We start from the raw sequence: 14597 nt of genomic DNA on the forward strand, positions 1-14597 counted from the left end.
TGAGCTAACAGATCACACAGTGGAACCCTAACACTGCTGCCTTTATGGTGTTCTTACAGGCCACCTTCCTTCACAGTTCACTCATCCATAGTCTCTGTCTTTGATTTACTGATCCCTTTCCACTCATATGCCTCAATTTTTCTCTTCTCTCCCTCGCAGCTCCCCCTTTCCCCTCCCACCGGCTTAGCTGGCTCCTCTCCCAACCCTGCCTCCCTCCTCCTCTGCCTCCCAAATTCCTTCCCAACTGCCTCATTCACTGCTTGCTAACTCTTTAAACTCCATGGTCTTAGATAACCAGTTTTACTGTATTTCAAATTCAAATGTGATCAAATATTTATCCTACATGGAAAAAGAAATATTTAGAAGCAGTTGATATATATACCATGATAGAACTTACCCACAGGAGAATCAACCTTTACACTTACTATCTCCACAGAGGGAAAAATGAACCGATGCAGATATAATGTGAGCCTAATTGATCATTTAAAGACAAAAAGTAACAGAGGAATATTATTATGGAATGAAGAGAAAATCATATTGGTTTAATCCTATCATTTTTAAAGTCATGTATCATTGTATAGACCTAATTTTTTAGTTGGAAAATGGAACTATTTCCTGCCATATCAGTAAACAAGTATGTGACAGTCATCAGCAATTACAGTGTCCGATGTGAACCAAGAGCTCTGAGGAAACTCAGTATGTGAAAATACAAGATACTTGCCCCAAATAGCTGAGATATATATCAAAGGAATAATTTCAATGAGACCCAACTCTTGCATCTCCCCATACATAGCAAAGTGCCAAACTTCTGGGGATAGTAATCTGATATTCAGACTGCCTGTCCTTTGTTGCAAAGCTCCTATATATCCTAGCTTTCTCTCACCTCCTCAGAGCTATCTGAAATGCTGTCTCCCAGGCTACAGTTCTCATTTTGTCCCCAAAGAAAACTTAACTTGCAACTCTCATTTTGTGCATTTTTTAAAAAAAAAACCAACAAAATTCTCCATATTTTTCACTTTCACTCTATATATGGTATGTATGTATATATACATATTACCCTGGTGGCTCAGTGATAAAGAATCCACCTGCAATGCAGGAGATGTGGGTTTGATCCCTGGGTCCCCTAGAGGAGGAAATGGCAATCCACTCCAGTATTCTTGCCTGGGAAATCCTATGGACAGAGCAGCCAGCGGGCTATAGTCCATCGGGTCACAAAAGAGTCACATATGACTTAGCAACTAAACCACCACCACATACACACATACACATATAGATAGATATAGATGTGTGCACATATATACATACACATACCTAATATTATAATCAAATAGCAAGGCAATGGCACCCCACTCCAGTACTCTTGCCTGGAAAATCCCATGGATGGAGGAGCCTGGTAGTCTGCAGTCCGTGGGGTCACTAAGAGTCGGACACGACTGAGCGACTTCACTTTCACTTTTCACTTTCATGCACTGAAGAAGGAAATGGCAACCCACTCCAGTATTCTTGCCTGGCGAATCCCAGGAATGGCGGAGCCTGGTGGGCTGCCGTCTATGGGGTCGCACAGAGTCGGACACGACTGAAGCGACTTAGCAGCAGCAGCAACTAGCCTAAAAGTTATTTATCAAAGAAAACTAGGCCAATCACAAACAGTAAAAGTGTACTATGTGTGTGCTAAGTCACTTCAGTCATGTCTGACTCTTTGCGACCCCACGGACTGTAGCCTGCTGGGCTCCTCCATCCGTGGGATTCTCCAGGCAGGAACACTGGAGTGGGTTGCCATGCCTTCCTCCAGGAGATCTTCTTGACCCAAGAACAAACCTGCATCTCTTACGTCTCATTATCTTAAGCTATCATTGATATGGAAGTGGCAATTCAAAACAGCACCCATAAAAGCAATGTTATGTTAGCATCAAGGAAAATCTCACAGCCCTGCTGACTTACCCTGTCTTTCTGGAAGAGTATAATTTATAAAATGGGTTTATCTTTTATTCTCTGACATTTACAGCTTTATTACTCTGGGCATTTGTTGTTCAGTTGCTCAGTCGTGTCTGACTCTTTGTGACCCCATGGACTGCAGCATGCCAGGCTTCCTTGTCTTTCACTTTCTCCCAGAGCTTGCTCAAACTCATGTCCATTGAGTTGGTGATGCCATCCAACCATCTTGTCCTCTGTTGTCCTCTTCTCCTGCCTTCAATCTTTCCCAGCATCAGGGTCTTTTCCAATGAGTCCATTCTTTACATCAGGAGGCCAAAGTAGTATAGGTTCAGCACCAGTCCTTCCAATGAATATTCAGGACTGATCTCCTTTAGGATGGACTGGTTGGATCTCCTTGCAGTCCAAGGGACTCTCAAGAGTCTTCTCCAACACCACAGTTCAAAAGCATCAATTCTTCAGTGCTCAGCTTTCTTTATAGTCCAACTCTCACATCCATACATGACTACTGGAAAAAAACATTGCCTTGACTAGACAGACCATTGTTGGTAAAGTAATGTCTCTGCTTTTTAATATGCTGTCTAAGGTTGGTCATAACTTTGCTTACAAGGAGTAAGTGTCTTTTAATTTCATGGTTGCAGTCACCATCTGCAGTGATTTTTAAACCCAAGAAAATCAAGTCTGCCACTGTTTCCATTGTTTCCCCATCATATTGCCATGAAGTGATGGGACCAGATGCCATCATCTTCATTTTTTGAATGTTGAATTTTAAGCCAGCTTTTTTACTCTCCTCTTTCATCTTCAAGGGGCTCTTTACTTCCTCTTCACTTTTTGCCTAAGGGCAGTGCCATCTGCATACCTGTGGTTTTTGATATTTCTCCCCACATTCTTGATTCCAGCTTGTGCTTCATCCAGCCTGGCATTTCGCATGATGTACTCTGCATATAAGTTAAATTAGCAGGGTGACAATATACAGCCTTGACGTACTCCTTTCCCAGTTGGAACCAGTCTGTTGTTCCATGTTCAGTTCTAAGTGTTGCTTTTTGACCTGCATACATGGCACTCCCCAAACCTACAACTTCAAAACTGGAGAAATCAACTCCTAGCCAGTCTAACTTCTGGGGTTGTCACAAGCTTGGAGACAAATGTCTGTGCCTTGTTACTCCTGATTCCAAAGGACCTAAACTTTCTACTGAAAAGGTAGAAAAAATAAATGCAGAATGTGCAACACGCAGAGTGAAACCTAATGTAAATGGTGGACTTCAGGTGATAATGAAGTGTCCGCGTAGATCACTGGTTGTAATGAACATACCACACTGGTGGGGGGTGTGAATAATGGGAGAGCTGTGTGTGTAATGAATATACAACTCTGGCGGGGGAGGTGTGACTAGTGGGAGAGCTGTGTGTGTAATGAATATACAACTCTAGCAGGGGGTGTGAGTAGTGAGAGAGGTGTGTGTGTAATGAATGTACAACTCTGGCGGGGGGTGTGAATAATGGGAGAGCTGTGTGTGTAATGAATATACAACTCTGGCGGGGGGGTGACTAGTGGGAGAAGTGTGTGTGTAATGAATATACAACTCTAGCAGGGGGTGTGAGTAGTGGGAGAGGTGTGTGTGTAATGAATATACAACTCTGGCGGGGGGGTTGTGACTAGTGGGAGAGCTGTGTGTGTAATGTATGTACAACTCTGGTGGGGGGTGTGAGTAGTAGGAGAGCTGTGTGTGTAATGAATGTACCACTCTAGCGGGGGGTGTGAATAGTGGGAGAGCTGTGGTGGGGTGAATGTACCACTCTAGTGGGGGATGTGAATAATGGGAGAGCTGTGGTGGGGTGAGGAAGCATGGATTATGTTTGAAGTCTCTGTCTCTGCCTCTCCATTTTGCTGGAACCCCGAACATCTTAAAAATAAAATCTATCGAGAAACAAACAACATATGAACAAAACAGTGCCCATCAATGGCTCAATAAACGGATGCTAAATGAATAATATATGATAAATTCCTAACAGCAACACTCCTCAAACGAAAGGGCTCACAACCCCACTCCACAGGGCCAAGGGCACATGTCACATGCTGTACTCTGACTCTCTCACGCCCACACTGTATCACAGAGAGCTCATTATTAAGGCCTTGAATTTGTAAATACTGCACACAATCTTTCCCCACAAGAAACCAGTATACATTCAAGAGGGACCCAAGACAATCCTTTGGGGGGGCCATCTTTACAATTCTTCCAGAAGTTCATCCTGCAGGTATGATTACACAAGGGCACAGAGACTTAAGTATAAGGTTGCTCATTAAAAGCATAAAAACAGTCTTATTCTCCAGCTGCACAGGGACTGAATAAATTAATTATGGACTATTCACACAACAGGACCTAGTTTAAAAGAATAAGGCAGTGTTACGGGCAGAACTGTGTCCTTACCCTCAAACCTCCTGTCATATGTTGAGGTCCTACTCCCCTGTATCTCTGCACGTGACTATTTGGACAGAGGGCCCTGAAAGAGGTAGTTAGGATTAAACAAGGTCATTGGGTAGGCCCTAATCCAGTATGACTGGGGTCCTTATAAGAAGAGATTAGGACACGGATACACTCAGAAGGAAGACCATGTGAAGCCACAGGGGGGATGTCAGCCATCTACCAGTCAAGGAGAGAAGGCTCTCATGATCTTGGACTTCTAGCCCCCAGATCTGTGAACAATTAAATGTCGATTGTTTATTTACAGCACCCGGTCTGTGGTACTTGGTTATGACAGTAAACTAACACAGTCAGTAGAGCCGGATACTTTATAGTTATGCATATCTATAAGTGGGGTGTGTGGATACAAAGACCACTACTAACATCAGTCAGCTGGAGGGTGGGCCTAGGAGGCTGGGCCTCGATGTGGGGAGGAAAATAAGACAGCTATGTCTACAGTTCAGCTCTCCTGTTTGGGTTTTCAACCATGTGCCTGTATCACCCTTGTGATTAAAAAAAGAAAAGAGACTATTTAAGAAAAGTAACTATGTTTCGAGATGTTGATAAAGAAGTATTTGCAATGTGGCATTGACTTGGGTGATTTCTTTCTTTCTGAAGAATTCCCCCTCCCTCAAACATACTGAAAAAGAAAAAAATTTCAAAGAGCTGTTCACACCCTATATCTAACTTCCTTCGAAATAACCACAGCATGAAGAGTAAAGGCTTTTCTAAATAGAAGGTGCTTTGTCCAAGGAGGAGGGTGAGCAGAGTCTGCATGAAAGGATAAGCCAGCCTCTCGCTGCTCCTGGAGCTGGGCCTTCCCCTCAGTGTGCGTTTTCCTCTCTTATCTAAGGAGAATACACACACACACACTCCCCACAATAATAAATACCAGTCTCCCTCCTTGCCCTCCCCACTGATCTTGGGCTTGTCAACCACAGATTGGCACTTGCCCTGGATGCTTGCTTGCCATCCACCTCTGCAAGGATTAAATCACATGCTGCTGCAGCAGCTGACCTCAACACCCCCTGAAGGAGTTCAGGGTGGAGAGCAGAAGTGAGGCATCTTTGAGCCGGGAAAACTGGCAGGACAGGTCTTCAGATAGTTACATATTCTCAGGAGCTGATTTTATGAGCCCAATTCTTGTATCTCCTCATGTCTAGAGAAGCACTAAAATCCTTCATGGTGATGACTGCTTCTTGTGACTAACCGGAGCTTCATAAGACTAGTAGTAACCTCCTAAAAATAAACGGGCTTGATTGTATGTACTCCCCCTTAACCAAAATCACATATATGCTGTCCTTCTCCCCTACCTCTTTTGAGCAGTTTCTCAAAGCTCTCTGAGGTGCTGTCTCCCAGGCTGCAGTCCTCATTTTGCTCTAAATAATACTTGACTCACAACTCTCATGTTGTGCTTTTTTTTTTTTTAAGTCAACAGGTTGAGAGTTCTTCTAAGGTCTGACGCCAGGCACATGAGGAAATGATCACAGAAGTGAAACATGAGTTAGGACTGGTAGTAACTCCCACGCTCTTCTTTTGTTGAATTAAAAAGCATAATTCCTATATTACCTAGAATTCCCTGCTGACACCACCACCAATTGGAAATAGCAAGAAATCAAGAAGAAAGCCAAAGAGATGTCACAGAATCATAAAATCCATGTAAACAAACACACATGTATCTTATAAGAGTTCCCCTCTCCCTCCCTCAGGTCTGGTCTTCACAATTCCAATAGGCTTGCGTAAAAGAACTAAAGAGCCTCTTGATGAAGGTGAAAGAGGAGAGTAAAAAAGTTGGCTTAAAGCTCAACGTTCAGAAAACTAAGATCATGGCATCTGGTCCCATCACTTCATGGGAAATAGATGGGGAAACAGTGCAAACAGTGTCAGACTTTATTTTTTGGGGCTCCAGAATCACTGCTGATGGTGATTGCAGCCGTGAAATTAAAAGACGCTTACTCCTTGGAAGGAAGGTTATGGCCAACCTAGATAGCATATTTAAAAGCAGAGACATTACTTTGCCAACAAAGGTCCGTCTAGTCAAGGCTATGGTTTTTCCAGTAGTCATGTATGGATGTGAGAGTTGGACAGTGAAGAAAGCTGAGTGCCGAAGAATTGATGCTTTTACTTGTGGTGTTGGAGAAGACTCTTGAGAGTCCCTTGGACTGCAAGGAGATCCAAGCAGTCCATCCTAAAGGAGATCAGTCCTGGGTGTTCACTGGAAGGACTGAGGTTGAAGCTGAAACTCCAATACTTTGGCCACCTCATGCAAAGAGTTGACTCATTGGAAAAGACCCTAATGCTGGGAAGGATTGGGAGCAGGAGGAGAAGGGGACGACAGAGGATGAGATGGTTGGATGGCATCACTGACTCGATGGACATGGGTTTGGGTAAACTCCGGGAGTTGATGATGGACAGGGGGGCCTGGTGTGCTGTGATTCATGGGGTCACAAAGAGTTGGACACGACTGAGTGACTGAACTGAACTGAAGCCCACTGGTGGAAGAGTACAGGTCTGAGAACCAGAGGGCCTGGATTCTAACTCTGTGCAGCTCTGGGACTTGGTTTTCCTCATCTGCACACTGAAAGAGCCTAGCAGAGGATAGGTAAAGAGGTTTCATCTCGTGCTCAACTCATCGGCAACGGCAGTCCTGAGGTGGGCTCTAAGGCTCAATGTCACTCCACAGGGGAAATGCAAGCACCAATGAGCACCAGGTGCCAGAGGCATGGAGGCACGCCTGCTAGAGTCTGGTCATCCCTGCAAGAGGTGATCTGATCTCCCCCATCCATAAACTCTCAGATGTTGAAGATGACCTGCAAGAGGCAAGCACACTGGGTTAATAAGCCCAAAGCACAAAGGCAGAAAGGCCAATCAGAAAGAGGAGAATTAAAAAGTGGAGCTGTCAAAGGCTCTTCGAATAGCTGTGGGTTCTATGAGCATCCCTGCAGCACTGCTTTCCATACTACGTCTGCAATGTTCAGCTCCCGAGGCAGTGCCAAAACTCACGTTCATCATCATGGCTCAGGCATCCCATTACCTCGGGTTCCCTTCCTTCCACTTAGGAAGGCAAACAAGCTGCATAGGACACTTTTGTTACAAGAATCACCCCAAATTCAGGACACATTTTTAGTTCCAGTGCTTTAGTTTGGGGGTGTGTAAGCCCCTCAGCAACATGGGAAACATTCACTCTTCTCTTTTGGCAGATCTCACAGCTTGCCAGATATCTTAGTTCTCCAATCAGGGATCGAACCCATGCCCTCTGCAGTGGAAGCCCAGCGCCCTAACCACTGGACCACCAGGGATTCCCAGCATTTATTCAGACTTATTCCATGAGAGCTCTGGACAGCCTGGTTGGCTTTAGTGCATCTAAACTAAGTTCAAACTTCAAAAGGAAAGAACGCTTCAAATCTGACATGGACCTTCATTCAGTCCTTTTCCTGACCTGGAAATGCAGGAGCCCAGCGGAACTGAGGAAAGACTGAGATTTTTGTTAACTACAATAATTATAATATTGTCCCTTAATAAATTGTGAGGGGATGGAGCAGCAGTAGGAAGTTCCTAAAAAACTGAAGCTGTTGGAAGCAGAACTCAGGTGTTCCTGTGCAAGCTGGGGGCATGTAACACCAAGAACACAGAAGAAAAATACTCAAGACATAAAAGTAGGTTCAGAATATTTTATAAAAGTAAATTGTGCTCTCTTTTAATTTTGATTTCCACATCTTTTGGTGACACACAAATACTACTTATGCCATGTCACAGACCACTTGCCTTCCTTCTCCTTTGAGGTTTCAGGACTTTCTGTGAATCACCAGCAGTCAGCATAGGTAAGGAACAACTGATTCTACTTTGACAGTAGTATTTATTTAAATTTGGGTCTCCACAACCAACCTTCTGCAGCTCATCCTCCTCACTCTATGCTCAGAAACATCTTTCCATTGAGCTTACACAGACCTTTTCCTTCACTACAACCAGGAGGCAGAGGGAGCGGTAAATGGCAACTCTTGCCAACATGGTGCCACGTGCTGCCTGTTACCGGTAGCTTTGCGTGGGAATGATGTGCCTTGAAAGCTAAAGTAAGAACACTCAACTACTCTGGCTCCATAAGGAAGTATCTTACTGCATAAGAAATACAGGTGGCAGGTAGTCGTTAATTCACAAAATGATTGTGTTTTAGAACACTCAACACATACTATGTATATGCTAATAAGTTGGTTTGTTTAGTGCTTATTGGATTTCTCCCACTCAAAAGAATATAGGACAGGACTTGCCTGGTGGTACAGTGGTGAAGAATCCACCTGTCAATGCAGGGGACACAGGTTCAACCCCTGGTCTGGGAAGTTCCCACATGCCTCTGGGAAACTAAGCCCATGCACCACAACCACTGAGCCCTTGTGTGGTAACTACTGAAGCCTGTGTGCCCAGAGCCAGGAGAAGCCACCACAATGAGAAGCTTGCGCATCACAGCTAGAAAGTAGCCACCACTCGCTGCAACTCAAGATAGTTGCAGCACAGCAATGAAAAAGAATCAGTGCAGCCAAAAATAAATAAATAGGAATAGCATGCAGGGCAACCTAGCAAAGCTCATTTAATCCATAATAACATTAGCTAACCAGAGCTAACACTGTGCCCTTTGTAAGGTAAAACTTTTAACACTAGCTGTTATATCGCCCCCACTTACGGAACCAGCAAGTGGCAGAGTCAGGATTTGAATGTGTAGGCTCTTTGCAAACCTGCTCCCCTCACTGCTGGTATACAAAGAGGATGCACCACAGACAACACTAGCCTGAAACCTTGGTTTCCTACAGAAGGGAAACTGGCTGTGTGGGGAGGAAGTGGCAAGTGAGGAAGCTGTTCCACTCTCCTGTCCTCAGGGGTACAGAAAGCATTCAACAAGTATCTGAACAAGGCGTCTCCCATTGTGTGCCCCTCCTCTCTCCAGGTAACCTCTGGCTTCAGTGGACCTGGAGGACCTCTATTAGAGACCTGCCCAAGCAGCTCAGCTCCTCCCATCACCAAGCTCCCCACCTCACCACCAAGTCCTACCCCATTTTTAAAGCCCTACCCCTAATCCTGTGGAAACAACCAAGTGATTCATTCACTCAACTAATGGTTACTATATCAATACTACATACCTCCTGTGCAATGTTAATTCCTGGAAACACAGCAATAGGCCCCGTGGGACCTTCCTCTAAACCCTCTGCTTTAGCTCCTCTCTGAAGTACCTAGATAACACCATCTAATGGACATTCCTAAGTTGTCTTACAGATGTGAATACCCCCACCAAGTGGAAGACATTAAGTACTTGATGACCATGAGCACCTAGCCCCTAGACCTACTACTGCCTAAGGCTTAATAATGCTAATCCCTATGACATCACCCTGTCACTTCACCATCAGCCAATCAGAGAACGATGCACAAGCTGATCACCTTAAAAACTCTTTGCTGGAACCCTTCAAGGAGTTTGGGCACAAACCACCCAGTATCCTTGAATGGCCCTGCAATGAACCTTTCTCTGCTCCAAACTCTGATATTTTGGTTTGTCTGGCTTCACTATGCATTGGGCACATGAACTTATACTAACATAACATTTTGTTTAAAAGAAAGGAAACACGGATGTTCCTTTCTGTACTAGGAGTACTGATCACTGAAATTATGGTGCATTCATATTATTGAATCCAATGCATCCACTGATTATACAAAAAAATTGCCATCATGGAAAGGTGTATGTGTGTGTGTGCATGCACACACGCACGTGCTTGCTTAGTCATGTCCAACTCTTTGTGACCCTGTGGACTATAGCCCACCAAGCTCTTTCCATGGGATTTCCCAGGCAAGAATACTGGAGTTGGTTGACACTTCCTACACCAGGGGATCGTCCCAATCCAGGGTTGGAACCCTTATCTCTTGCATCTTCTGCACTGGCAGGCAGATTCTTTGCCACTGAGCCACCTGGGAAGCCCATGGTAAGATATCCACACTGTATTAACTGAAAATAGTTAAAAACACACAGTATGATAGCTTTTGGGGTAAAATTATAACAAGACATAGATCTGCCGTAACAACAAAAAACAATCTAGAAGGATACATCAGTGCATCAACAGTAGTTAACAGAGCTGTAGGATGATGAGTGACTATGCTTTTCCGTATTTTTCTCAACTCTTTGCAACAAGCACATTATCTTTTTTTTAAAATACATTTTAAAGGCACATATCTTATAATCAGAAAAACACTTCAAGTTTCTATTTTGGAAGAAAACAAAATGACATTCCTCTCCTACCTTATGAGTGGTAAACACTCAAATATTTGCTAAATGAATCAGCCAGTGAGTAAATGAGATCTACTTCAGCTATGTAATTGGTAGAAAACAGATAGAGTTAACTATCACTATAACTGAGTCATAAAAGTAGAAAATTCCTACTGTGTTGTATCTTTAAATATGGTTAAGATGGTAAATTTTTTACCACAACTTAAAATTTCTTTAACCCTTGTAACATTTTGTAGTTCAATTGCTATCAACCTCTGCTTGGTAGACTATGAAGCAAATAAAAATGAAATGGGAAAAATTAATGGCTACTAAGGATTCAAGGAGCTGAGTTAGAAGCTGTGTATTTGCCTGAACCCGAAATTGGCTCTTGTGCTTCCCTTCCGTTCAGATTCTTCAGTTTTTCTCTTCTGAGTTCAGAGAATTCCTTGAAGCTCCAAGGGCTTCACAATCTCTTCCATAACTGTAGGGACAGGACGCTGTAGGCTTGTCAGAAAGGAATTTGGGACAGGGGTTTCTGACACAGGTTTCAACTTTATAGAATGTGCTGGTTTCAACAGCATCCCATGAAAACTGTCAAGGGTCAGTGTCCTTCCTTCAAGAGCACTGAGTACCACAGCCACTGGGACCCTATCTGAAACAGCCAGACAGGCCATCAACGCCTGCCAAGCCAGCACTGGCTTTTGGGTTACAATGAATCCAGACAAAACCGTCCCCCTTGTGGGGAGTCTCCTTCTCACAAGGTTAGTGTTAACTCTCAGCACCAGAAGCACGCCGATCAAGCTCTCTGCTCTCAGACAGCAATCGGATTCTTTGAGTCATTCCCTGACACCACTCTCCGCTTATGTATCTTCTAAAAAAAACACCACACTTGGTATATTTTAGTAGGTTGGTGGAGAGAATCTATCAAGTTTAAGTTAAAAGGTAAACTCTGCTTTCTGGCAGTTCAATAGAAAACAAACTCTCCTGGGAGACAGATCATCTAGAGAAGAGCTTGTCAAACTCAGCAGCATTGGGGGCCACATAATTCTTCATGGGGGCTGGAGGGGGGGCGTCCTGTGAGTTATGGGATGTCTAGCAGCAGCATCCTTGGCCTTTATGTACTACATGCCAGGAGCAACCACCCCAACCCCCCAACACACACAAGTGGAGATAATCAGAAATGCCTCAGACAACTGCCCTTCCCCTTCTCAATGGAGCCGGGCTGTCTGGGTTCACACCCAAGCTCCACTGCAGCCGGGTTATGGGCTCTTGGGCCAATTCTTTACCTCTCCACGTTTCAATTACCTCACTGTTCAATGAGTATACAAGTACCTCCTTCACAGGGTTATTTTGAGGATTAAATGAATCAGTTCAGGGAAAGTTCTTAGCACAGAGCCTGGCACAGGGTATCACCCCCTTCCCAAGAAAGCCACCTGTACTCATCATAGTCACATCCTTCCTCCTCAGAGACACCCCTTCTCCTCAGTCCATCAGGGAGACGTGGAAAAAGGTAAAGATGGGAGGGGGATGAGAGCAAATCACGATACCTCGTTTATAATAATATTTTCATTTTCTGCTCTAATGTGGACGGTAACTGTACCTGTCGAAGGAAAATACTTTTATAAATAAAAACTCCTGAGATCTGAGCCCAGGAAAGCATCCCACCAACTTGGGAAAAAGTGGTCCCACGTGCACGGAGGCACTTCCCTCAAGTCCTCTTTATTGCCACTAAGGAACAAAGGAGGCAATCAGAACATTCATTTGCACCCACGGAAGCCACAGATACCTGTAGCAGAACAGGGCTGAGAAAGACGAGTTAAACAAGTTCTAGGGGGAAAAATGGTATAAGAAAACAAAACCTTGAGATTCAAAATGGAAATGTGTAGGATGATGGGGAGGAAAGTGCTCATTAGGTTTAAACCATTTTTAAAAGTCAGTTTTAAGTCTTCTCATCAAAAGGAGAGGTGGGGGGGGGAATCCTGCTTGTTCTACTTCATAACAGCTTATCAACAAGCAGTTAATGAACCACAAAACCCAAAATTTGCCTGATTGTGTCATGGAGATTATGCCACAGTGGAGAATCTGCCAAGTCCTTTCCAAGAAGTACTTTCCTCCAGCCCAATCCCAGACCCTGCCAAACACAATGATGGAGGCCACAGAGCAAATATGCTCTGGGAGAGAACAGAAGTGACCTCGTTTCAGCAATTCCAGTGGCCATGACCTCAGAGCTGAGGTGGGCCAGCAGTTTCAAGGGATTAGCAATGCACTCCTTTCTTACCAAATGAAATCCTATGCGCAACTCCAGTGCACAAAACATATGGATGCACAACACTACAAATATTCTTACATATTCATACAGCACATATTTACCAAGTGCTTCTTAGTGACCAGGCACCATTCTAGGAGCTAGTAGTACAGTCACTGCCCTCGTGAAGCTCTAGGGGATTTATATCAAACTTAGCAACCCTCAAATTCTACTCAAACTGGGACATGTCACAGCACCTAGGTTAAAAGCCTCTGATCCAGTCCAGTCCCCTTATTTTCCTGATAGGAAATCTGAGGACAAATCTATTGAAGGGCATCAGTGGACCAGCATAAAACACATCGGTTGAGACAACTCAGCAGTCTGGAAGCAGGATGAGCTAATAACTCAGGCGTGGGTCCCACAATTCTGAATCCACAGTGCAATCAATTCACAGACATGCAAAACTACTAAAACATGGCACCTTGAGTAAACGACGGTCAACTCTTAACAGGAAGGCAGTAAGTGTCTAAGTGTCTGATACAGTGTGAAACGTTTCCATCACAGCATAGTTAAAGTGATGGCATTTTATGGCTTACGATGAGTCAACCCTGGGGTGGCCACAAAGCTGAAGCTCTTGAAGCTGCACGCTATGGCTGCAAGTGCCCAGGCCCCTTGATGTGCCCACTCCCCACTTCTGAAAAGCAAGCAAGTCCCTCCCTGCATCCCCCACATAACCCACATGCCCAGTCAACTGCTGGCCACTCTCCCTCCCCACCGAAGGAAGAGGCCACTTACTCAAGACACCTCCAACCCGTGGCTGTGACAAGCTGGCTATCTCTGAAGATGAGACTAGCTGCAGTGACTCTGTGCAAGGACAAACTCGCACACGCCTCCTATCCTAGATTTTCCAGCAGTCAGGATTTCATATAATTCTGTTCTTCAGGATTCCCAAATGCCTGATAAAAGGTGACATTTCAAACCTGTTTTCACATAACTGAATAAAAAAACTGAAAACAGAAAATGGCCTCTGGTTTGGAAAACCCAGAGCTGCAACCAGACGGCCCTCAGAGGCAGGGAGGGAAGAGACAAAGGCCCGTGGTAGCTCCTGGTTCTCACAGGGACCCTCCTATAGGGTTGCCCTCAGTCATCTCTCTGTGGGAAAGCGTGGGGGCCACATGAAAGAGCCTGGTGGCACAGCCTTTCCTCAGAGCGAAGTAACAGCTGCACTGTTTCCCTACAGCTGAGAAAACACTTTCTCACAGTTAATTTCTCCATTCCTCAGTCCCTCAAAGCTTCAGAAAGCCTTCTTTTCAGCTCTCCTCTCCTTGAAGTTTCTCTCTCCCTCCCAATTCTAGCTTGAAGGGGAAGGAATGCATATGTGTGTGCCCGTCCCCCAGGCAAATGTCCACAGTTAACTGCCTGCTTCATTTGAAGAGCTGCCCAGACACCTGGTGTGTTTTGTCAGCAGCCCCCCATCCTCTTCCAAACCAGGGCCTCAGGACAAGGTGACAGGGTTCGTCAGGACACTTTTATTCAGGGACGGGAGGCCTCGATGGCACCGGACATCACAGAACTCTCCAACACGTGCAACTCCCCCCACCCCCAACCTGAGAAAATTCCTGTTACTGTTCTTAAAATACATCTGCAAAAGGAACCAAGGCCACACACAAGGGAGCTCATGAATCATGTTTTTCTATCAAAATATCACAGAAATGAAAAT

At 44.6% G+C, this 14597-nt stretch overlaps 1 protein-coding gene across 6 annotated transcripts in view; it reads right to left on the reverse strand.

Moving 5' to 3' along the window:
• The window catches only part of SERINC5 (serine incorporator 5), a 100837-nt gene that overhangs the window by 51795 nt on the left and 34445 nt on the right, over positions 1-14597 (reverse strand). Inside the window, exon 1 of one of the 6 annotated variants that reach the window (XM_081506037.1) lies at positions 9521-9732. The exons of the other annotated variants lie outside the window; for them this stretch is intronic. The gene's annotated coding sequence lies outside the window, so the exon portion shown is untranslated. Of the gene's footprint in view, positions 1-9520; positions 9733-14597 lie in introns of those variants that run through there. 6 annotated transcript variants of the gene reach the window in all.

This window comes from Giraffa tippelskirchi, chromosome 7, assembly GCF_054371585.1.
Source record: "Giraffa tippelskirchi isolate mGirTip1 chromosome 7, T2T-mGirTip1v1.2.pri, whole genome shotgun sequence".
NCBI classification, from domain to species: domain Eukaryota; kingdom Metazoa; phylum Chordata; class Mammalia; order Artiodactyla; family Giraffidae; genus Giraffa; species Giraffa tippelskirchi.